Source organism: Ovis aries, chromosome 16 (genome assembly GCF_016772045.2).
Source record: "Ovis aries strain OAR_USU_Benz2616 breed Rambouillet chromosome 16, ARS-UI_Ramb_v3.0, whole genome shotgun sequence".
Classification (NCBI taxonomy): domain Eukaryota; kingdom Metazoa; phylum Chordata; class Mammalia; order Artiodactyla; family Bovidae; genus Ovis; species Ovis aries.
This window is the reverse complement of record NC_056069.1, coordinates 23168610-23195078: the sequence shown is the minus strand read 5'-3', so window position 1 is coordinate 23195078 and position 26469 is coordinate 23168610. Positions and strand designations below refer to the sequence as shown.

Below are 26469 nucleotides of genomic sequence, written 5' to 3'. Positions count from 1 at the left end.
ACGTGTTCCAGGAGAAGCTTGTCACTGAAAATGATTCACTTGCGACAACAAACTGCCTCGTGAAGTGAGTAGCTGCTCCCTAATTTAACCATGGTAGATTCGTTACTGTAGGAGCTTCTTTCAAAGCCAACCCACATGTACATTTGGCTGAAGCCTGGGAGTGAGTGGTAATGGATGTGAAAGGCAAGTGCCACTTCTCTGTAAGTGTAAGACTCTGGGGCTGCAACAGTGGGGTTCAATTCCTGGTTTGTACTAACCAGCTGTGTAAATTTGGGCCAGTTACACTCTCTGGGTCTTAGTTTCCTTGTCTTCAAGATGGAGATGATGATGATAATAACCATGTACTTCATAAAGTTGCTGTGAGGAATAAATGAGTTAATATTTAACCCTATATGCTTTTAGAACAGGGCATAGTGTGTTGTAAATGCTGTATATACTTGGCTATTACTACTGTTACCCCTTTTTCTTGAGAGTGTGCATGTTTCTAGAACATTTGGAATCTGGGGGATATAAAGAAAAAGGTCTTTCTGATGATGGCTAGATGAAGGATGCATAGATGGCATAGAGCATTCACTCTCTACTAGAAGCCCTCCCAGGACCACAGACATTGTGTGAAGATTGTTCATAATATCTCTGGACACAAGAAACAGGGCCAAGACTTAAGCATAAAGATGGGCCTGGTGTCAGGTTGTATGACTTGATATCGAAGATACTGGAGATGTCACTTCAAAAGGAAGGTCATAGTGGTGGGCTGAAGTACATGGTGTTTATAACCTGTTTATATCACATGTATAAATGTGATATATAAATGTGTACTCATCACTGAGTGCAATAAAATCTGTAAGGCACACTCACCACACTGTTACGTACACACAGCTGAGAGAAACAAGGAATGCACTGCCTGATAGAATAGAATTCTGAATGATTTACCAGAAGGATTCTAACAACATTGTATTTAGTAGAGATAAACTAAAGGCAATATCTTTTAGTCCATAAAATATTCGGTTGAACTAACTGAACGATGGTTGAACCTGTCTGGTAGCTCAGATGGTAAAGAATCTGCCTGCAATTTGGGAGACCCAGGTTCGATCCCTGGGTCGGGAAGATCTGCTGGAGAAGGAAACGGCAACCTGCTTCAGTATTCTTGCCTGAAGAATCCCAAGGAAGGAGGAGCCTGGTGGGCTACAGTCCATGGGGTTGCAAAGAGTCTGACACTACTGAGTGACTAACACTTTCACTTTGAGCCTGTAGTTTTTTTTTTTTTTTAATATTTGTTTATTTGTTTATTTTTGGCTGCTCTGGGTCATCACTGCTGTGTGACGGCTTTTTCTAGTTGCAGGGAGCAGGGGCTACTCTCTAGTTGTAGTATGCGGGCTTCTCATTGCAGTGGATTCTCTTGTAGAGCACGAGCTCTCGCCATGCGGGTTTCAGTTAGTTGCTGCATGGGGGCTCAGCATTTGTAGCTTGTGGGTTCTAGAGTGCAGGTTCAGTAGTTGTGGCACATGGGCCCAGTTGTCCCAAAGCATGTGGTATCTTCCCAGACAAGGGAACAAATCCGTCTTCCCTGTATTCCAAGGGGGATTCTTAACCAGAAGACTGCGAAGGAAGCCTGAACCTGTAGTTTTTGTTCCTCAACATCCCCCTACCCTGCTGGTGACCTTAACCTTATTATCCTCTATGGACTATCTCCTCTCCTCTTTCAGCCCAGGGAGTTGACTAGTTCCTGCTCAGGGCTGGCACATGGGACTAGAACTAAGCCAATCCACACCAGCACTATCCTGGCCACAGAGATTGGTTCAGGGATGTGCCCCAATCAGAGCCCATGAAAACCCGTGACAGTTTGGATATTTTGGGATTGCTGGGAGCAAGTTTTGTCCTACCACCCCTGAAGCCAGGAGTTATAGGGGACATCTCAGGAGCAGAGGGCCTAAGAATGAAGACAAGAGAAGAAGAGCAGAGCTGGGCTAAGAGAAGAAAATAATTGAGACCAGGTGACATTGTTTAAATCCCTGAATCAAGCCATACCTTAAGCCAGCACCATTTTGGGAACATTTACATGAACCGATACATTTCTTGTTTTTGCTTAAGTTTTTTGCACAGATTTCATGTATTTGTTTTTCTTTTTAATCACTGAAAGAGTTTTAACTGACAAAAGGTTTTTAGTGGTGGCATATTAGAAAAGCACATAGCCTTTAGCAGTTGGGCAGTTAACGCTATAGGAATTAACAATGTGACAATCAACTAGTAGGACTCTGGCTGTAGTGGTAATAGTCTAGTAACAGAAGCGTAGGGGATAATAGGTTTTTTTCCTTTTTTTCATTGTGCTGAGTCTTACTTGTAGCACTCAGAATCTTCATTGCTGCATGCAGGATCTTTTCTGTGGTATGTGGGACCTAGTTCCTGGACCAGGGGTCAAACCCGGGCCCCCTGCATTGGGAGCGCAGAGTCTTAACCACTGGACCACCAGGGAAGTCTTGACTTTTTTTCTTCTTAACTAACTGGTCATTGTCATGCCAAGGTCTATGGCCCATGGACTAAATGGGTTATAGGCTGGTAGCTGAAGGATATTCAGAGAGTGACCTGAGGATGACTGGACTTTATGTAATAGGATGAACAGCAGAAGGAGATGGCTGTGAGATTTCTTTGTGAGGCTGTGTTGGTTGCCTTCATTTATTTGACTATTTTTTTTAAGTAAAAAAATTGTGGTAAATATTTATAACATAAAGTTTGCATTTTAAGCAGTTTTAAGTGCAGAGTTCAGCAGCATGATTTATATCACCACTATCCAACTCCATAATTCTTTTCATCTTCCAAAACTCAAATTCTGTATCCATTAGACAAAAACTCCCCACTCCTCCCTCTCTGTCTCCTGGAAACCATTCCATTTTCTGTCTCTATGAATTTGATCACTCTAGATATCTCATTTAAGTGGAATCAACATTATCTGTCCTTTTGTTACTGGCTTATTTCACTTAACAGAATGTCCTGGAGATTCACTCACATTATAGCATGTCTTAGAATTTCCTTCTTTTTAAAGGCTGAATAATCTGCTGTGCGTATGTAACACATTTTGTTTATTCATTCATCTATTGGTGGGCACTTGGGTTGTTTCCACCTTTTGGCTATTGTGAGCAATGCTGCTGCAAACATTGGTATACAAATAATTTTTTCAGATTCTGCTTTCAATTCTTTCAAGTATATACTTAGAAGTGAAATTGCAGGATTTCATGATAATTCTCTCTTTAATTTTTTTAAGGGAACACTGTACTGTTTTCCAATGTGGCTCCTACAGTTCATATTCTTACCAACAGTGCTCAAAGGGTCCAATTTTCCTTGTCTTTACCAACACTTGTTATTTCCTGTTTTTAGGTTCTTGTGTTGGTTTGTTTTAATAATAGCTAGCCTGATGGGTGTGAAGTAATGTTTTGTGGTTTTGATTTGCATTTCCCTATGATTAGTGATGCTGAACATCTTTTTCTTTATTTTCATGCTTTTTTTGGTGTTTGTATATCTTCTCTGGAGTGATATCTAAGTCCTTTGTCCATTTTTAATTGTTTTTTTTTTTCTGTTCAGTTGTAGAAATTCTTTTTTATGTTCTTGATATTAACTCCTTATCAGATATGTAATTTGTATACATTTTCTCCTATTGTGTGTGTTGCCTTACCACTGTTGATAGTGTCTTGATATACAAAAGCATTTAACTTTAATGTAGTTCAAATTGTCTGTCTTTCATTGTCTGTGCTTCTGTCATTACATCTGAGAAATTATTGCCAAATTCAATATCATTTTCCTTCTACATTTTTTCTAAGCGTTTTATAGGTTTAGGTCTCATGTTTAGGTCTTTGATCCGTTTTAAGGTATTGGTTGTAGATGGTATTGGTTGTAGATGGTATTGGTTGTAGATGGTGTAAATGACTTCATCATTTTGCACTTGTCTGTGCAGTTGTTTCTGAATTATTTGTTGAAAAGACAATTCTTCCCTCCATTGAATGGTCTCGGCACCCTTGTTGACCCCTCAGTTGACTCCTAAGTTGATCACAGATGTATGAGGTTATTTCTAGACTCACTTCTATTCCATGGATCCCTATGTCTGTCTCCACGCCAGTACTATACTGTTTTGATTGCTGCAGCTTTACAGTATGGTTTGAAATCAGGTAGTGTGAGATCTCCAACTTTGCTCTTCTTTTGTAAGTTTCTTTTTTTCTTTTGGTCATTTGGGGTCCTTTGAAATTTCACATGAATTTTAGGATGGATTTTTATATTTCTACAAAAATATCACCAGGATTTGGCTAGGGACTGCATCAAATCCATAAACCTCTGGGTAGTATTGACATCTTAACAACATTGTCTTTTAATCCATGAAACACAAGACATGTTTCCATTTATTGGTGTCTAATTTCTTTCAACAATGTTTTATAGTTTTCAATATGTAAGTCTTTTGCCTTCTTGATTTTTTTCCTAAGTGTTTTATTCTTCTTGATGCTACTATAAACAGAATTATTTTTCAAGGAGCTTTTAGGCAAAGAAGTTTATGGTTAAACTTTCCTGTGAAATTCCAGCAGTTAGAAATAGCAATGGTAATGACAGAAGGGTATTTTAATTGTCAGAGCACTGTAAAAATGTCCTGGGTCACCTCAAGAGGTAGTAGTGAACTTCTATTGTTAAAGATGTCTATCTTGGCTAGGTGGTCGCCAAGGGGGTGTGTTTCAGAAGGAATTCAGACACAGAGAGAAGCACAAGGTCTGGGGAAGGGAAGATGTGTTAGGCAAAACAGAATGTATTTCAGAATTTCTTCTAGCCCTGAGATACTATGTTTGTGTGCTCAGTCATGTCCAACTCTTATGACCTCACATACTATAGCCCACCAGGCTCCTCTGTCCATGGGATATTTTAAGCAAGAATACTGGAGTGGGTTGCCATTTCCTCTTCCAAGGGATCTTCCCGACCCAGGGATTGAAACTATGCCTCCTGAATCTCCTGCTTGGCAGGTGGATTCTTTACCACTGGGTCATAAGATAATATACTAAATTACAAAATGATTAGGAAATAGGAAAGGAACGAACTTCCAAGGAAATTGTGTAGAAACAGTCAATTTAAATTGCAGTCAATGCAAATAATTATGCCTAAACCTGAGATAGTACAAAGAATTTCTGTAGATATGAGGAAGGGTGATTTAGAAATAACAAGTATGAGAAGAACAACTGATGGTCCTGATGGAATCTAAAATAGAGGCAAGAAAAATTCTTTTCTATCAAAAGTCACAAAGCCATTTAAGATATGCAGAAGATCTACATTAACAAACAATACATACATTCTTCCTAATCTCCTTCCGTCTTTCTTTATCCTCTTATTATCTACTATCTATTTTTTTTTGTCTGTTTATCTATCAATCAGCTATTTATCATCTGTTTATCTTTCTTTCCATTTAATTTTAGAGGAGGAGCATGGTTTGAATGGCTTTTGTCTCTCCAACTGTGTGAGAGTTAAACAGATAGACATATATGGATGCATAAAGAAAAATTCTATAATTCACAGAGGGAAAGAGACTTAAATAGAAAAAATGGGAAATAGACATTAAAGAATAAAAAGAACGAAGTATGTGAACAGATGTGGTTTAGTCGCTAAGTTGTTTCTGACTCTTGTGACCCCATGAACTGTAGCCCACCAAGTTCCTCTGTCCACAGGATTTTCCAGGCAGGAATACTGGAGTAGATGCCATTTCCTTCTCCAGGGGGCCTTCCTGACCCAGGAATTGAACCCAGGTCTCCTTCACTGCAGGCATTCTTTCAACTGAGCTACCATGAACAGATGTAGATTATATTTTTATAAAAAATTATCTGTATATATGTATATAAATGAAAAATATAAGACAAGAAGAATATGCATCAAAACATCAATAGAGATAATTTCTTACATATTATTCAGTACTTTCTATATTTTATCAATTCTCCACAATGAATTTACATATATTATTGTTGTTTAGTCACTAAGTCATGTCTGATTCTTTTGAGATCCCATGGACTATAGCCCTCCAGTCTCCTCTGTCTGTGGGATTTTTCAGGCAAGAATACTGTATAGGGTTGCCATTTCCTTCTCCAGTGGATCTTCCTGAGCTGGGGATCGAACCCACATCTCTTGAATTTACAGGCATTGGTGGGTTGATTCTTTACCCCAAGCCACCTGGGAAGCCCCCAGATATTTTTAATAATCATCAACGTAAACCAAATTTTAATGATGAGAGAGTCTTACTAGCTTTACATTGATATGTTACAACTAGAAGGGTAGACACAGCCTGAGTGACTGCCTGAGTGAGAAAACAAGTCCTTGATATTTGACAAAGTGCTGAGAAAGGAAAGACATACATGTATTTTAAAAATTCCAACCTTTATAAATACCCTAGTAAATTTTTTTTAAAAAACAGGAACATATTTTAAATTTTATTAATTTTTACTTAAAAATTAAAAGGGTATATATTTTTTTAAAAATCACCTATTTCCCTCATTTTTCATGGTTAAAAACCTTGTAACAGTTTTTTGCATATGTCATAAATTATCTACCTAATTTCAAGGGCCCAGCTTTTTAATAGCAGGATTATAGACATATGACAGTCTGCTAGAAATGTTTTGGATTAGGGGGAAAAAACGAAAAATCAAAGCTTCTCAGATCTTACACAAATGTGGGTTCTTTCACATAAAGGCTCTGTCCCTGGATTCTTGTGGACTTCCTTGGAAAAGTCCTTGATGGCATCAGTTACTGAACCTACTTTATTGGAATTACCCTGAGGTCAGCTTGGCATTTGTTCTGCTTAAATTGAGACTGTTTTGTGGAACAACAAGGTCAATGTAAAGACAGAACAGGTACTGCAGTTTTAAGTGTCCAGACCAGAGGATGTTGGGAGGATTTCTTGGGTTCATTCTATTCTGAGGATCCTTGGATGGCTAAACCTAGCCTAGAGTCACCAGTGAAGTCAGGCTTCATTTTAGGCAACTATAGAGGCTTCTGCAGTTATTTCTTAGATGTTTTTTCTAGAGTGGAATTGATTGCATCTGAAGAACTGAGAGTTACTCATTCATCCATTTACTTAACATCTACCCTAGGTTAGTGAAATTGCAGGTACACAAGTTGTAGAGTCACTGCTCCTAAGGAGGCCGGAGGAAGACATGCTGCTGTAATGCGAAAAGGAGTGTGTCATTTATGATTGAGATACACCAGGGATATTATGGCAGGGCCAAGGAAAAATGATTTGAATGAATAGTTTCCTGGGCCTTCTCATAATCCAGACCAGTCTATCCTGCTGGAGGATTATCCTAGGTGCTTTGGGGACAGTTGACACATTGTCTTTGGGGAGCTACCTGGAATGATCTGTCCATAAAGTCGTGAGGCCTTTCCACTTTTAGGGAAGATGTCAGGCCTTCAGTGGCTCCATGTAACAATATTGCCACCCACTGGTGATAAGAGTCTCTCTGGGCCTTGACCTGGGCTCTGAGCCAGGATGGTGCCAGTTTTGCTGGATAGAATTAAAAGCCAGCTGGGAATACTCTGGCCATGCAGGAACAAGTTTAAAGTCACTGATACAGTTGCTGGCATTGAACTCAAATGAGTTTCATGTGACTTATACATCATGTGATACACAGCATACAGATATGGAAGTGATATAGAAAAATAGTAAGAAATCAGCCTCCAGATTTTGAATCCTAGCACTGCCATTTCCTGCTAGCTGTATGATCTTGGGTGAGTTACATAACTTCTTTATTCCCACTCTTCACTTGTCACACGGATAAGAGCGGTATTTACTTCACAGGGTTGTTTTGGGGAGCTAAATGGGTTCATCCACATAAAGAACAATGCCTGGCACAAAGTATTCAAATTATGACAAGAATCATATGCTATCACTATTACTACTTTAAAAAGAATGGATTTACTCATTCAACTGTGGTGGGTCTTTGTTGCTGTGCAGGCTTTCCCTGGCTGTGGGGAGCAGGGGCTTTCTCTAGCTGTGGTGCGCATGTTTCCCATTGCCGTGGCTTCTCTTGCTGCAGAGCACAGGCTCTCGGGTGTGTGGGCTCAGTAGTTGCGGCACATAGGCTTAGTTACCCTACAGCACGTGGGATCTTCCCAGACCAGGGATCGAACTCATGTCTCCTGCATTAGCAGGCGAATTCTTAATCACTGAGCCACCAAGGAAGCCCTCGCTATTGCTACTTTGATAGGGATAGGAACCTCTGTCTTCTTTCCCCATAATGAGTCTTGCTCAGCAGACGATAGAGATTTTGTCAGCTGAAACATTTTGCTATTTTGCCTGTTTTCTCCTTTAGTCCCTCAGGGTGTATTGGCTGAGGTTTTAAGAGTGTTTTATAAAGTGCCAGTCATATGGAAGTACAAAAAAAGAGTTTCTTTCTAACATTTTAAAGAGAAAAATAGCTCCAAGCTTTCTGCATGTACCAGCTGAGAAAAGATATTCAAAGCAACCTTCTTGCCGTGGGAGTGGAAAAGAAGGGATTTCATTCTGTGGGAAGGAAGTCTTGCAACAATATTATCTCAAGGGTAAATATCTGGCAACAATCAGACCTTTCTTCATAACCAAACTTGTGATGCAACACATGTGAATCTCAAAATCACTGTGTTTCTCTGGGTGATTCCTCTGACCTATGAATTCCATTCCACAGTTAGCATCTCTACTGGACATGGGGTGGGGGATAGTGCTGGGAAATGGAATTTTCTGTTCTAAGAAGCATGTCTGTGTTGAACTTCAGTAATGATGAATATCTAGAAAGCATTTTCATAAAGGGAACTTTCATTTTAATAATGTGCTCAATTGCTCCAATCGTGTCCAACTCTTTGCAACCTCATGGAGCCTACCAAGCCGCTCTGCCCATGGGGTTCTCCAGGCAAAAATATGGAGTGGGTTGCCATTTCCTTCTCCAGGGGAGTCTTCCCAACCCAACAATTGAACCTGGGTCTCTTACGTCTCTTGCACTGGCAGGCGAGATCTTTACCACTAGCACCGCTTGGGAAGACCCCATTTTAATACTAGTTCTTAATAAGATCTCAATTTTTAATACATAGGACCCTTAGTATATGTACAATGAATGAATTGATTGATTGGTATAGTTTTCATGTCCAATGGGCTTTCTCACCCATTAGAGCCTTGTATAAATCTCACTGATATCAGCAATGTTGTGTCAAAAAGTTCTTTGTAAGTAGGCAAGTATAAATCTTAAATGACTTTTATGAAGGATTGTGTTAGCCTGGTTGGTTTTTGGAAACTAAAAAGTAATCCACATGTTACTTTGACCACTGTTCCTTCGGTCTTCCTCACTTTCATCTGGATCAAACCTATGACACCACTCACCTCTCTTACTTTCAAGAAATGGGAGATGTTCATGTCAGGAATTTGCCATTTTAACCTGGGACTTTGAAAGGTGAGGAATAGGTGAAGAAGCAGAGTTTGTTCAGTTTGGGGAAGAGAAGACTCAACTGGACAAGACAGCTGTTTTCAAACATCGGAAAAGCTAGAGCAGAGTTTAGATTTGTTTTCTGCAGATCCAGTGAAAGTTGACCCAGTCACTGAGTTGTGTTTGACTCTTTGTGACCCCATGGACTGTAGCCCGCCAGGTTCCTCTGTCCATGAACTTCTCCAGGCAAGAATACTGGTGGATCGCCATTCCCTTCACCAAGGGATCTTCTTGACCCAGGGATTGAACCTGGGTCTCTGGCATTGCAGGCGGGTTCTTTAACAACTGAGCCACCATGGAAGCCCAGAGGGCAGAGCTAGTTATGGTGGATAGAAACTGGCAAAGTCAAGACTTTAATGACTAGAGCTGTTCATCATTGGGAAGGACTATCTTGTGCTATGTGCGTTCCTTCTCACTACCCATGTCTAAGGAGGTTCTTATCAAGCATATTTTGGGATGCTCTTGAGGAGATGTCTGTATTGACTATAAGGTTGACCTCTAAGTTTCCCTCTGTGATTGAGATTCTATGTGTCTTTCTCACACCTGTGTAGAGCCAAATAATGAATCACTTACTCTTGGTGGCAATGACAATTGGGCTGAAAAGGATTTGGAGAAGTGGGTCTTCCTTGGGTCTTTAAAAGGCATCCTCCTAGTGGCCCTCCTCTGTGGTCACTTGTAAAGCTGCCCCAAGAGCCTTGATAGCCTGAAAATATTTTAAGAAAACGAATGCAGTTTGGGTGGTTGGTCCAAGTGTTAGAGAGTGAATTAATCTCTCCCTCTGCAGTCCCGGAGATTCCGTGGCTCCTGAAGCCCCGATACAGTTCCCTTCTGTCATCTGGCCTTCTGTGGCTGTCTTCATTGTCTGGACTCTGCTTTCTCCCTCTTCACGATAATCTCATGGATTCCTTAATGTAGTTGAAATGGAATCAGGAATCACTCACTATATTGGGCTTGTCGCTTTATAAAAGGCACAGAATAAAACCCAAACTAGTGAATAATCACCCTTCGTGTGACCTCACTAGAATATTGTCAGTATGACTTTCTTCTTATTGCAGAAAAAAATATCTTGAATGTTAGATAGTAGAAGTAGATAGAGAGTGGTGGATACATTGAGTCTGTGTTTGTGGGTTAGTCACTCAGTTGTGCCTGATGCTTTGCGACCTCATGAACTCTAGCCTGCCAGGCTCCTCTGTCCATGGAATTCTCCAGGCAAGAATACTGGAGTGGGTTGCCATGCCCTTCTCCAATATTGTATATATTGATAAATTGATTTAATTAGCATATTCTTTTCCAATTGACAAATTGAAGAGAAGTAGATATAGGAAATGAAGTCTCATCGTTTCCAATCCTTGGAAATAGAATTAGGAAAAGAAGGAATCTTCTGCTCCTTTAAACAATTGTATCAAGCATATCACTAATATTTCAGGTAGAGCTGAAGTAAATAAGTAGCTTTCTTCAGCTCTCATATATTATGGGTATATGGTTACCTAAGGCTGATTCAAACTGTATCATCTAGCTGTGAGTATGTAAAATTGTGAAGTCTAAAAAAAGTGACAACACAGCAAAGGAAACCATAAACAAAACAAAAACACGACCTATGGAAAGGGAGAAAATATTTGCAAATGATGAAACTGGCAAGGGTTTAAATTTCCAAAATATACAAACAGTTCACACAACTCAACAACAACAAAACAAACAATCAAAAAGGGACCAGATTAAGAGTAACATTAGAAGGATGTAATGACTGGCTTGTCAGGTCCCATATCAGACTGGAGGCAGGCCTAACAGCTAAAGAAGGGTTGATAACTTTTTAAGCTGCTGTATGGTGGCTTGGGTGTATTTCTGGGGAATGGTTAATATAATCTCTATTGATCTGAAGATATAGAGATATATTAAGATTGAAACACCCAGTGACTAATAGTCCTTAGCATAATGCCAGAGTTACATTTTACAAAAAAAAAAGAGAGAGAGAGAGAGATCATGCTGATTTTTCATTTGATGTTTTCTCTTTTTTAAACATTTAATGTGTGCTCAGTTGCTTGCTCAGACTTGTCTGAGTGTTTGCAGCCCCATGGACTGTAGCCCACCAGACTTCTCTGCCCACTGGTATTTTCCAGGCAAGAATGCTGGAGTGGGGTGCCATTTCCCATTTTAGGGGATCATCCTGACTTAGGGGTTGAACCTGTGTCTCTTGTGTTAACTGTGTTGGCTGCCAGATATTTTTTTTACCACTAGTGCTACCTAGGAAGCCCAAACATTTAATTATTGGATCATAAATATTTTCCCATGCCATAAGGTAAGATTTGAAAATGTTATCTGTAAAATGTGGCATAAAATTCCATTGATTGGACTTAACACTATTGATTTAATCATTCTGTTAATATTGAACATTTAAATTCTTTCACTTTTGGAGGGAATTATTAATTCTGTGGCTATTCCAAATAATATTATAACATTCTTGCACATATGTCTTTCTGTGAATCTTTGATTATTTGCTTTGGACACATTCCTAGAAGTGAACTTATGAAGCATTGAATTTTTGACTCGTTGTCAAATTGCCCTCCTGAAATGTTGACCCAACTCACCCTCCCCAAGCAGGACCCGACAGCAAATATTTCACTTCATTCTTTTTTTTCCTATGTATTTTTTGAACTGCACCCAGGTCTCCATTTCTGTATGTGTGTTATACCTAGTTGTGGAGAATACAGGCTACTCTCTAGCTGCGCTGTGCGGGCTCTTCATTACTGTGGCTTCTCTCTTGCAGAGCACAGGCTCTAGGGCGTGGGCTTCAGTGGTTGCTGCAAGTGGGTTCAGTAGTTTCAGCACTCGAGCTTAGTGGCCCGGCAATATGTGGGATCTTCCTGGACCAGAGATTGAAACTGCATCCTCTGCGTTGCAAGATTCTTAATCTCTGGACCACCAGGGAAGCCCTCGCCTCATTCTTAATGACACTGCATTACTGTTTTTTGGTTGTGTTTTTTTTTTTTTTCAATGCTGGTCTGAAAGAAGGAAATGAGTACATAATTCCCAAAGGTCATTTCTTTTATTGTTCCTGAGCAATAAGTGTTTCATATATTTATGGCCATTGAATGAATTACTCATAGGTGTCCTTTATATATTATTTCAAAGCATTTGTCTTTATCTGATTGATTTGAAAGAGCTCTGTTTTCAGTAAGGATATTAACTCTTCATCTGTTATCTAGGCTGCAGTTACTTTTCCCTGTTTGCTACTTAAGTCCTCAGTTTGTTTTGTTGGGTTTTGAAAAATACATTTTCAAAACCTATGGATATTGCATTGATGATTCATTGTTTTTATGATTAGAAAGGTCATAACCCACAGAACCTTATACTTAAGTGTTAACATTCAGTCGTGTCCAACTCTTTGCGAATTTTCTAGGCCAGAATATTGGAGTAGGTAGCCTTTCCCTTCTCCAGGTGATCTCCCCAACCCAGGAATCAAGCCCAGGTATCCCACATTGCAGGCAGATTCTTTATCAGCTGAGCCACAAGGGAAGCCCCAGAAAACTGGAGGGGGTAACATATCCCTTCTCCAGCAGATCTTCCCGACCCAGGAATCAAACTGGGCTTTCCTGCATTGCAGGCAGATTCTATACCAACTGAGCTATCAGGGAAACCCTCTGTTAACAGTTAAGTATAATTCATATGAAACCTTTTTTTTAATCCTCAAGTGTTTTATTTTTTTTTTAAGTTTAAGAAATTCATTTATTTTTACATATGGAACTTTTAAACTTTGTTTTTGTGTGCCATAATTACCCTTTTCCCCCCAGTATCAGATAATTCTCCTTTTCCTCACTTGTTTGTAAGGGCAAACTTACATATAGTTAACACATAGTTGACACCTTGGAGGAGGTGCCTCCTACAGCCCACTCATTGGAACTGGAGCCTGGAACGCAGGAATCCAAGAACCATTTCTCTGCAGCGGTACACGCGTGAATGTGGAAAAGTGGCCAAAGTTCACCTCACTCCCATTCCATAGAGTCTTGTCGTCTGCCTATAGTTAAGATTCTTAGCTTGTTTTGTGTTTCCTGTATGGTTTTGAGTTCTAGAATTTTTGCTAGCCTATTTGAAGGAATTAAACTCAGAACAACCCTAAAGTTAGCAAAAACATTGATACAATCACTTCCATGGCACAACAACGTCCCCCAGCAACTATGAAAGCATCCACTGTTATTTGCCTTTCCCCAAGGGGTCTCTGTCACTGTGTGAAGAGCGATCATAATGATGGTCAATGATTATACCATGCTTATTATTACCAGGCACTGTGCTAAGCCTTTTGTAGAAATCGACTCATTCAATGCTTTGTGGCCCAGCTGCATGGGTCACCTGCAATGCAAGAGACCTGGGTTTGATCCCTGGGTTGGGAAGATCCCCTGGAGAAGAGAAAGGCTACCCACTCCAATATTCTGGCCTAGAGAATTCCATGGACTGTATAGTGCATGGGGTAGCAAAGAGTCAGACACAACTGAGAGATTTTCACTTTCACTAATGAGAATGATTCCCATTTTATGGATGAGGAAACTGAAGCACCAAGCAGAAAAGTAACTTCCCCAAATTCACACAGGTAGTAGTGAGCAGCGAAGCTCAGATAAGCCTGCAGGCTGTCAGGCCTTAGACTGGATCCTCTGACCAATGTGCACTATTGTCTGTCACTGCCTGTTGACTCAGGAGGCAAAGCCTTCATGTGTTTCAGTGAACTCATGATCTTTCCTGGTGCTGGACAATATTCCACGTGTCATTTTCTCTTACTCACGGCAGCCTATACCAAACTGTTCATAAGCTGTTCACAAGTTCACCAAACTGTTCACAAGCTCAGCAATCTCCTTGACAGGCATTATTGTGCTGGAGTTTATACTTATTTGTAGCAAAAAATAAAATCTACACATTAACTGAACATCTGTAATGCATCTACAAAGAGCTGCTTCTACACCGAGAGAGAGAGAGAATTAACCTTAGTGATAATAGCATAAAGATTCTAAAATGAGGATTAGTGAATTCTTTTAAAACATTAAGATAAATGTCATATGACCAAGGAACAAATAACTCGTACTGAAACTCAGAAAGAGAGTGAAATTTTTCTAATTTATTTTCTAAGGCTAGCATACACTGCTCAAGACACATGCATATAGGCACCTATGTGGACCCAGTTTGTAAATTCTGAATTCTAGGGTTTAAATTAAATTCTGTCAGATTAGATTCAGTTGGATGTTGAAAGAATAATACACCATGACTGGACAGGGTTTATTCTAGAATATAGATGTTTTAAGTTTTCCAGTGCCTATTAATAAGATATATCACATCAGTAGAACAAAGGGGAAATATAGGATTACATAAATAAAGAATAGAAAGGCATTTAATAAAATTTGATATCTTCTTTAAAACTGCTTAACAACTAGGAATAACAGATTTCATTCTCAATATGAATGTGAATATTCATATGAATATGAATTCTCACTACATCTATTTCTAACCAATTGCAAACATCACACCTAATAGCGAAACAATAGAGAAAGAAAGAAGACAAGCTTTATCTAATGCAGTAAGGTTGTTGTTTAGTTTCTCAGTTGTGGCTGATTCTTTTGTGACCCCATGAACAATAGGTTGCCAAGCTCTGTCCATGAGACTTCTCAGGCAAAAATATCGGAGTGGGTTGCTATTGCCTTCTCCAGGGATCAAACTCACATCTCCTGCATTGGCAGGTGGATTCTTTACCACTGAGCCTCCTGGAAAACTCAGTAATATATGAAACGAAAAGAAATGAGATGACAGTCATAAAGAAAGAACAAAATTCTCAGAATTTAATCAAAGCTAACTTTTAAAGATGACTCATGTGCTATGCACTGTCCTAACAGCTTCCTTTGAATTAAGTTATTATTTGTTTCAACAATTTTATGATGTAGGTAGTATCTTTACCCCTTTTAACAGATGAGGGAACTGAAGCAGAGAGAAATTTAATAATTCCCCAAAATTGTACCGCTATTAAATGTCAGAGCAGGATTTGAAACAAGTCAATCTGGTTTCATCATGTTTAGAATTAATGTTAGCCAGATTTAAAAATAAATATGAAACTAAATAGTTCTTCTATATTAAATATGAGGAAACTAACTCCTTTCATTGAAAATAACTCATTAAAATGAAAAATATAAAATGCCCATTAATAAATATTCAGAATTCAAATGAGGAAAACTACAGAACTAAGGAAAGAGTTGGATTCATGAAGATACATGCTATGTTTCCAGACAGGTGGTCTAAATAGCATAACCAATTTTAATTTTTACACAGATTCATTTTTAAGTTTAATGTCATTTCAATAAAAGTTCCAACAGTTCTTTGTGGGGGGCAGGTAGAGAAAAATGATGCTAACTTTCATTTGTGAAAACAAATGGATAACATTGTGTTTTTAAAAAGGAAAAAAACAATATACTTAAGTATTTGCTTACCTTACAGAATCTCTCTGTCAGGATGCATAAGAAACTGCATAAATGTTTTGTTTCCAGTAGGGCATCTGGATGGCTGGAGGGGTTAGTGTGAGGGGAGATTTTTCACTATATATTGTTTTATACCTTGAAATTATGTGAATGTATTATTATACCAAAAGAAGAAACAAACAAAAAGAGGAACCACCTCCACCAAATTGTAAAAAACCAACAAAAATTTTTGAAAAAAGGTATTGGGGGAGCATTCCTCTATCAAATAATAAAATGTTATGAAACTGTAATAGTTTAAAAAGTAGGATTATGCTTTAGGACTAGATCAGTCCCTAGAACAAAATAGAAAGTCTAGAAACCTGCCTGTCACCAGCATGGAAAGCAGAGGCTCACACATAGACTGGCTTGTAAGCAATGGAATGAGTTATGTCTAAAAGGCAAGTCTTAGATTGAGAAGATAGAATCCCAGAAAAAGAGGGAAGGGAAAGTAGAAGTACTCCAAGACCTGTGAGCTTTCCTGGTGAATTATTTTCCTTCTGATGTGGTTTTCCTGCTAGGCAAATTCTGCCTTTTCCAATTTCCAAGTAAAAAGGGGTGCTATCAAAAATAGACTCTTAGACCAATGGAATAGAATAGAAAGCCCAGAAATAAACCCATACACTTTAAGTCAGTTAATCCATGACAAAGGAGGAAAAAATATACATTGGAGAAAAAACAGTCTTTTCAATAAGTGGTGCTGGGAAAACTGGACAGATATATGTAAAATAGTGTAATTGAAACTTTCTCTAACACCATATACAAAAAATAAACAAACAAACAAAAAACCCTCAAAGTGAATTAAAGATCTGAATGTAAGACCAGATACTATAAAATTTCTAGCAGAAAATATAGGCAGAACACTTGCATAAATCGCAGCAATAATTTTTTGAGTCTGTCTCCTAAAGTAAAGGAAATAAGAGCAAAAATTAAACAAATGGCACCTAATTAAACTTAAAAGCTTTAGTGCAGAAAAGGAAACCATCAACAATGTGAAGACAACCTACTTAATGGGAGAAAATATTTGAAAATGACATGACTGATGAGGGATTTGTATCCAACATATATAAACATATACAACAGTTCATACAATTCAACATTAAAAAAAAAAACTGGTTAAAAAATGGGCTGAAGAACTGAATAGATATTTTTCCAAAGAAGAATTGCAGATGGTCAACAAGTACATGAAAAGATGCATGAAGGTACATCAAGATTTCTATAATTCTGGGCCAGGATTAAAGGAAGTCTGCCATGCCAGGACGGTTTTTCAGAGCCACTTTGGCCTGTACTGGCCCATCTCTGGTCCTCACCATCATCTCACTTTGTTTCTTCAACCAATGTTGCAAGAGCCACTTCAGTTAGTATTAATGCATTCTCTTATCCTAAATATGAATGTAGGGCCCAATTACCAACATGCTATTGGAATTAGGAACATAGTCATTGCACAATAAGCAGATAAGAAGAAGGAATGATAATAAAGAAGATAATCACCATCTCTCCAGTCCAAAAGGAGTAGGAGAAACTATCTTCCAGGAGTCTCAGGATGCAATGAAAACCAAAAGGAAGGCCAACTAAGAGGAACCAAAATGTGTGCATCTTCAAGCAGTGACAACAACAGGAGCAGCAGTGTTAACTTCCCAGACGGAATAATTGGTCCAGTAAGCAGCTTAAACCAGATCATTGTTGAGCCCAGCATGAGTACCCCTCAGTCCTTATATGAGATGTATGCACTATGCCAAGATCATTACTCCCACATCAACCAGATGTTAAGGGAGGCACACTTCAACAGCCTATCGCAGTGAGGACAATCTCCAACATGATGAACTAGGAGCTACTTATTCCAGCCTAAAATTTGTTTATAAAAGCAATTGCACACATGCACACACAAAAGAAAAGATATTCAGTATTATTAATCATCAGAGAAATCCAAACTAGAACCATAATGTGGTGTCGCTTCACACCCATCACAATGGCCATCATCAAAAAGCACACAAGTAACAAATGTTGTCAAGGATGTAGAGAAAAGGGAACCCTCCTACACTGTTGGTGGGAATGTAAATTGGTGCAGCCACTGTGGAAAACAATATGGAAGTTTCTCAAAAAACTAAAAACAGAGCCATATGATCCAGGAATCCCACCCCTGAGTTTATATGCAAATATAACAAAAACACTAATTCAAAAAGATACATGTACTGAAATAGTCATAGCAGCATTATTTACAGTTTCGAAGACCTGAAAGCAACCCAAGTGTCCATCAACAAATGAATGGATAAAAAGATGTGGTGTATATATTCAATGGAATACTACTCAGCCACAAGAAGGAATGAAATTTTGCTATGTGTAGCAACATGGATGGACTTGGAGGGCATTAGGCTAAATGAAATAAGTCAGACAGAGAAAGACAAATAAGTGCATGATATCATTTATATGTGGGATCTAAAAGACACAACAAACTAGTGAATATAATGAAAAAGAAGCAGACTCATAGATACAGAGAGCAAACTAGTGGTTACCAGTGTGAGGGAGGACAGAAAGGGGAGTCGGAGGTACAAACTATTATATATATGATGGGCTCAAGGATGTATTATACAACATGGGGAATATTGCCAATATTTTGTAATAATTGTGTGTTAGTTGCTCAGTCACATCCGACTCTTTGTGACTCCATGAACTGTAGCCCATCAGCCTCCTCTGTTCATGGAATTTTCCAGGCAAGAATATTGGAACAGGTAGCCATTCCCTTCTCTAGCAGATCTTCTCGACTCAGGGTTTGAACACAGGTCTCCTGCATTGCAGGCAGATTCTTTACTGTCTGAGCCACCATGGAAATTAACTTTTTAAATTGTATAAAAATTTAAAAAATAATGTTTAAAAAGGAGCACTATGCTATGAATTCATTATAGAGGGGAAGATAACTTGACCAGTGGATGGTCTCTTGACCAGGGAAGACCAGTTGTCCATGTGACCTTAGGGAGATCATTTGTAAGAATCACTGCTGCTGCTAAGTCACTTCAGTCGTGTCCAACTCTGTGCGACCCCACAGAGGGCAGCCCACCAGGCTCCTCCATCCCTGGGATTCTCCACTAGCACTTGCTAAATGATTATTCTGGACCAGGCATGGTTCCAAGTGCTTTGTATGTACTATGCCATTAAATCTTTATAACCACGCTCTGAAGATTGTTATAACCATCTTTATAACAACCCTATAACCACTTCTAGCAGTTGCTGAGTGATTACTATGGGCCAGCAGTGGTTGCAGGAGCAATGCATGCACTCATTAATCCAGTCTCTATAAACAGTCCTTTGTGGTAGCACTATCTTAATCTACAAGTAGGAAAGTGAGGTATAGAGATGTTAAGCCACTAGGTCATGCAATAAGCAGCAGCAGCAGCCGTGCCCATTACCAATTTACAGAAAAATAGAATTTGGGTAATAAAGTCCAACTGTTTTTATTTTTCCTTTGTGCTTAGTCTGTTTTCACTTGACCACAGTGGGCCTTGCACAGAGGCCTCATACTGGTACTTGGCACTTCAGACCAGAGGTCCTCCTCCCGCCCCTGAGGACAACAGCTCAATTTAAGATGGCAGCAGTGGGCCCTGGGCGGAGACACTGCTCCGGCACTGTGATCTGGAGCCTGAGCCATGGAGCTGTCTGGCTCCCCTGTGAGAGCTCCGCCCGCTCCCCGCTGCTCAGATCCCTATAAAGCAGCCCTCCCTCTGGCCTGTGGGGAGAACATGTCCTCCAGAGCGGGGGTCCCCAACCTCTGGAATCGAATGCCTGATGATCCGAGGTGGAGCTGATTAATGATGATAGAGATAAAGTGCACAATAAATGTAAGGCACTTGGATCATCCCCAAACTGTCCCCTGTCTCCTGTGGGTGGAAAAACTGTCTTCTGTGACATTGGTCCCTGGTGCCAAAAATGTTGGGACTGTTGCTCTAGAGCCTGAGCTTGCACCTCTCCATTCTTTGATCAAAGAATAAAATTCTCCTTTACTTCTGCACTAAAGTTAGTCTCATTCTGTTGGCTCCAATGGCATTAGTCAGAAGGACCCTTGCTGGAGCCTGACAGGAAAGGGTCGATAACAAGAGTGGCAGCGCTGGGATTTGAACTGTTTGGTTTGACCCATTACAGTTCACTATACTGCACCATTACAGTGGCCATTTCAGTTCACTATACTGCACCATAGCGAACCCTTCTGTTTCTTTTTTCACATAGAATTATACATTCCTTGAGTTTCTTTCAGTCCTACCAGTGACTACTATTCTAAGACAAAGCACTTCCAGGGTCCATTCTTAAACTGAAAGTAGACACCTCTAAGCCCACCTCTAGGCCTCTTGATAGTGGTCATGCTGAGTCAGCCGACTTGCTGCCAAAACTCTAGGACATCATTTTTGAATAGCACTAAGTAAGAAGGAAAAAAATATCAATTCAGATGAATTTCAGATATACATCTCATGGTTCTTAAAAAATAAGGCTCTTTGTTCCCCAAAGTTGTCTGGGGAGTTGTTTTTTAAAAACAAACATCAGATTATGTTCTGATTTGCTGTTGTGAATTAGAGAACAGAGAAATGATCTCAGCGTCACCCAAGGTCAAAGCTTAAGATGTCAAGGTTAGAATAATTGTTTTTCCTCTTTATCAACTGTTGTCTGTGACCTTGATTATAGAATCAGGGTTTACTGAACTATGTCTTGGAGAAATGTTAACCTGTTTTTGCACAGAACAAACATGTTGAGTAGGAAAATGATAACGAACCAGATTTCAAAGTTTCTGTGGTGCAAGCCAAGCCCTGACCTTGCAAATTCCCAATTCTTATCACATCAGTTCCACAGCTCATATTCCAGGGTAATCCTCCCCGTTTAGCCTCCTCCTCCTCCTAGGAGGCTGGTGTCTTTCTTTGTTCTAAGGGCAGATTGCCATGGATCCATTCTTATAATGGAGGAGGTCAACCTGTCACTAAGCTGAACCCACTGTGCAGAGCTCATTTCAAATGAAAGCCCAGCCCTGGGGAAACTTGAGCAGATTTAGCCACCATCACCTTTATTTTCCTTTGTACTAAGAGTCACAAAGGGGTTGATGGGGTGTGTTATAAGAATGCAGAGAGTATAACTTCATGGCGAATAGGAGTGTGAAGAGCGCTTGAGGGTCAGAAACTAGAGTTAAAACTGCAGCTTTGTTTTTGTTGTATGTGGCCTTGGATAAGTCATGTAACCTTAGGTGGACTAGAAATTGAATCTCTCTCAAGGGCTGTGTTGAGGATCAAGTGAGATGATAGGCATAAAAGTTTCACACGGTGTCTGGATGAATAAATGGGAGCTGCTTAATAAGCCAGAGTTATTATTCTTCTTCTAATTATCGCTACTGGTTAATATTCTTGTCCTGATCTCTGTTTCCCTATAGAAGCTATTCTCCATACCCACATGGAAGATGAATTGCTAGGGTCCATACTGGCAGCTGAGAAGCTGGGAACAGGCTGGGGCCAAGAGAACCTCTGAAGAACAGAGCCCTGTGCTAGTTAAGAGAATACAGCACTTTGTATACTGAATTCTTTTCTGTATTGCTGGAATATTTTGAAGAAGGTGACACTAGTTTTACATATAGAAAGAAACCTGAGTATTTAAAGAACTCCATAAGAACCAGTTGATATCTAATAGTGCAATGCTGGTAACCTCAAATTACCTTCTAAAAGAATTTAAATAATATTGTGATAACTTGAGATGACTACATCACCCATGTGGTGTTCTGTCTGCAAATGCATAATCTAATCTAGTTGTGAGGAAGTGTTGACAAACCCACAAGAAGGAACTTGGTATTAAAAAAGAGGGAGAGACTGTAAGTCAAAAATGTCAATGTCATAAAAGACAAAGTCTATAGCAGTATTCTAGACTGGATCTGGCACTGGGTTGGGGCTCGGAGGGGGTCATGCTGTAAAAGACATTATTGGATCAATAGACAAAATTGGAATGCAGGCAGATGAGACAAAAGAGCATATACTCAGGTATACACACAAATTCTCGTATACATACATATAGAGAAAGAGGCAGAGAGAGAGAGTCAGAAACAGAGAGAGAAACACGCAAAGACAGAGATGTAGAGACAGAGAAAGCGCTAACAATAAAGTAAATGGGGTAAAATGTTAATATTAGGTGAATCTGGTTAAAAGATACACAGTTTTCTTTATACCATTCTTACAATGTTTAAGTTTAAAATTGTTTTCAAACAAGAGGTTAGAAAAGCATCAGAATGTTATTAAATATTACATGTGTATATTTTTAGATCCTGAGGCTACTTTTAGAAATGGAAATATTTCCCATGTAGTCTGGAACATTATCTCTTCATTTCCTCCCCCAATGAACCCAATAAAATAAGAGCAGCCTCATCAAGAAGCAACTGATATTTAAAGTTTTTACATAGAGAAAACAAACTTGAGGGCCCTTACTAAGCACACGAACCTATGCATTAGGCTTGTGTGCTTAGTTGTTCAGTCATGTCTGACTCTCTGCCACCCCAAGGACTGTAGCCTGCCAGGCTCCTCTGTCCATGGAGATTCTCCAGACAAGAACACTGGAGTGGGTTGCCATGCTCTCTTTCAGGGATATAGTAGGCTGATGAGTATGGTTGGATGTGGTCTTTGTGCAAGACAGTATTGAGCCCACACCCTTTTTTACACCAATCTTGGGTCTCAGTGTATCTAGACCCTTACCTTCTCACCTTATCCCATATTTGGGGATGAGTGAAATGTTCATTATTCTACTAGTTTTGTAATAAAACTAGTTACAACTTTGCTGGTTTTTCCTTCAGTCTCCTTGCATCCAAATGGTTACCTCAACAGGAAAATTCACGGATATCAGTTGCTCAACACAGCTGTAACTAATGAAATGTGAAGTTAATGACCAGAGATGGTGAAGATTATGAATAATATAATGAATGTTAATGAACAGTAGGAAAAGCTCAGTGTGGTGACCCAGCTGACTTCCAGACAAGGGGCTTAAGTTGAGGGTTTGCCTTCTGAAGCTGATCTAGCCAAGCTGTGGGACACAGTATCAGGGCTGATTCAGGAGACCTGGCTCACCAGGTGGGCCTTCATTCCCTCTGCATACCAGTCCCAGATTCTCCTTCTTGTGATGCATACTCAGGCCAGAGGCCCTATTCTGGAGGACATTGCGGCTGTCCTGTGCTAGAGAATGCTGACAACGACACCACTCCCCTCACCCACGGAATCACTTTCGGTTTCCTGGCTCTCTAAGGCTGTGAACAGTAATTGTTTGGATAAGATCAGTCAGGGGCTTCCCTCCAGCTGGGATTCCTTGGTGGCTCAGCTGGTAAAGAATCTGCCTGCAGTGTGGGAGACCTGGGTTTTATCCCTGGGTTGGGAAGATCCTCTGGAGAAGGGCTGGGAATGGCTACCCAGTCCAGTATTCTGGCCTGGAGAATTCCATGGACTCTATAGTCCATGGGGTCGCACAGAGCTGGACACAGCTGAGCCACTTTCACTTTCCCTCTAGCTAGGTCCAGTAGAGGAGCCAGGAGTGGACTGATGCATCACATCATTTCCCAGGAGTCGGCGGGTGGGAAAGAGGTTTCTGTGTACTGCAGAGAGACTGCACAAAGGAGGCAGAGGACGGAGGGGGCAGGCCTCCTGTTAATATGTTTGCCTGGGTTAGGTCTTGAATGGGCAAGAAGATTGGAAAAAGGATTCTTCTTCCATCTCTTCTTCCCTAGGCTCCTCTTTCTTGACCAAGAGAGGGAGAAGGTTGAGTATTTTCCCAAAGATGACAGATAATCTCCTTTTAAAACTGGAATGGTCATTTGCCATCAAATCTTCCTTTGTCTGGACCATCAGTCTGAAAATCTATCACAAAATTCAGCTCAGTGGTCCCGGTTTCATCTCGCTCAAGATCTGTGCTGGGCTCAAACTGTCCCCGCTCTCTCCAGTCTCCTCTGACTGCCTTTTCTCTACTCCCTCCCCAAGTCCCTGGGAAAATTTGCCTATTCTTCCTTTGGAGGCATCTGATTGTCAGAGCAGAATTTTAACTTTTGCTTTTCCAGCAAAACGCATTATCTAGGCACTCTAAGTTCATTTTGTTTAGAGTTCCCATTTTGGATGAAAAGTTGGAAATTAAAACCAGACATCTGTATGTGGGAGCATTAAATTCCACAATACAATGGGATAATAGCTTGATTGTAAAAACATAGGCTTCATTAATTTTAATTTTTGTTAATATCTTACTTCTTCATTAAAATAAATGGTTGATCAAGGAAGAGTACTGCAGTAGAAAGAAGATGGGTTTTGAAGTCATGCAGGTTTAGGTTTGGATCTCAGTTTTGCCATTTTATCTCATATTTCTTTCCACCCCATCTCTCAAATGCCAAACTTCCTTCTAGCTTAAATAGGAATGGATTTTACCAAAACCCCACTGAGGAGTTGCATACATCTGAGAAGGAACTTGAAATCTAACCTCTTTTCATGCCATAAAGTAGGCTGATCGGTGGTCCTAAAGGTATCTCCATGTCTCAGTCCCTAGGACCTGTGAATATTACCTTAGAAGGCAAAAGAGGGGATATGACCTCATATGTTGAAAGCCTGAGTTCAGGATCTTGAGAGTAGATATTTATCCTGGCATATCTGGGTGGGCCCTAATGCCATCACATGTGTTGTTATAAGAGCCAGGCAGAGAGAGCTCTGAGACGCACACACAGAGCAAAAGGCCACGTGAAGACCAGAGGCAGACTGCAGTGATGAAGCCACAAAAGGTTAGAAGCTGGAAGGGGGAGGGAAGGATTCTTTCCTAGAGCCTCCAGAAGGAGTACATTGCCTGCTGACATCTTGATTTCATACTTCTGGCCTCCAGGACTGGGAGAGATTACATGTCAGTTGTTGGGAGCCTCCCAGTTTGTGGTAATTTGTTACAGCAGCCCCAGAACATGGACGCTCTGCACTAATCTGGGCTGGAGGGCTGAGCTCCTCCTCACATTCTCTCAGCAACCCTACCAGAGAGAAACCTGGTAGAGGGTGGGCCACTGCCCCGACAGGCCCCTGTGAACACTGTGCTCAAACATTTCTCATAGAGCCAGGAAGGGCTGGGCTGGGCTGGGCGAGGCCCTTGGGAGCACCTTTCTCAGTATGATTTTCTCTCGGAGCCCTCATGCAAATGTCTTCAGTTACGTAACTGAAGTCTCAGCTTCAGTAGGAGTCTCTGTGTTCTGTAGTAAGTGATTTTACTACAGGTCCTTCCCTGCGTGTGGGCTCTGAGAGAGAAGACAGCCAGGAGCACGTGGGCCCGGAGAGATGTTGCCATGGTGAGAGGAAGAAGCACAAAGCCAGAGTGGAGAGCTGTGAAGACCCAGGCTTCCTCCTCACAGAGAAAGCCAGAGATGTGGCCTGAACCCCCTTGGTCAGACAGATAACACAATCCTTGAGCCTCCCAGTCACCTTGTGAGTGTAGAACACTACCCACATTTTACAGACCAGAAGATTACCAGTGTGTCCAAGTTCACGCAACTGGGATGAGGACTAAGACTGGCCTAGAGCAAATGTCCATCTGTTCCCAAGACCCTGGCATAGGGTTGTCTTATGAGAAAAATACCAATACCTCTACCAATGAGAAAAATAGAAAAATGCAGTTGGAAGGACTCCAAATCTACCTGATTTTAATTTGTGCTCTGAAGGTCATTGTGCATGTGTGCATGCTAAGTCACTCCAATCATGTCCAACTCTTTGTGACCCTATGGACTGTAACCTGCCTGGCTCCTTTGTCCATGGGATTCTCCAGGCAGGAATACTGAAGAAGGTTGCCATTTCCTTCTCCAGGGGATCTTCCCCAGTGAGGGATCAAACCCAGGTCTCTTACATCTCCTGCATTGGAGGTCGGGTTCTTTACCATGAGAGCCAACTGGAAAACCCAAAGGTCATTATGCATTAGTATTTTCCAAGTGCTCATTGCTGACCATTCTCTGGGCAACCATAGGCCAAAGCTACCTGAGCCCAACCCCCACCTCAAAGTAGCTATTAAGACCAGAGATTGCCCAGGAAAAGAAACCTCGTACTCTGTTGTCTGGATAGTGGACACCTGGGTCTCAGTCCCCTTTGTTACTTATAGTTCAGGTGCTCAGTCGTGTCCTGGAGAAGCAAATGGAAACCCACTCCAGTATTCTTGCCTGGAGAATTCCATGGACAAAGGAGCCTGGTGAGTGATAGTCAGTCATGTCCAACTCTTTGCAACTCTATAGACTGTCACCTGCCAGGCTCCTCTGTCCATGGGACTCTCCAGGCAAGAATACTGGAGTGGGTTGCCATTTTCTCCTCTGGGGATCTTCCTGACCCAGGGATTGAACTCATGTCTCCTGTGTCTCCAACACTGCAGGCGGAATCTTTACCACTGAGCCACCGGGGAAGCCCTCTATTGCTATTTAGCTGTGAGCCATTCTCATAAGTGGGCCCACATTTTAACCTCTCTGTGCTTCACTTTTCCCATCCGAGGATAGATGGAATGAGTGCTTCTCCATATTTGTTGTACATTAGAACTTCCTG

General features: G+C 40.5%; 1 protein-coding gene and 1 long non-coding RNA gene across 15 annotated transcripts in view; one reads left to right on the top strand and one right to left on the bottom strand.

Annotated features, from left to right (window-relative positions):
* ANKRD55 (ankyrin repeat domain 55) overlaps positions 1 to 26469 on the bottom strand; it is a 111891-nt gene that overhangs the window by 81927 nt on the left and 3495 nt on the right. The window lies entirely within an intron of this gene.
* The window catches only part of LOC132657948 (uncharacterized), a 76699-nt gene continuing 50250 nt past the window's right edge, over positions 21 to 26469 (top strand). For all 7 annotated transcript variants that reach the window (XR_009596767.1, XR_009596768.1, XR_009596769.1 and 4 more), the window contains exon 1: positions 21 to 200. This is a non-coding gene — a long non-coding RNA (uncharacterized LOC132657948). The remainder of the gene's footprint in view (positions 201 to 26469) is intronic.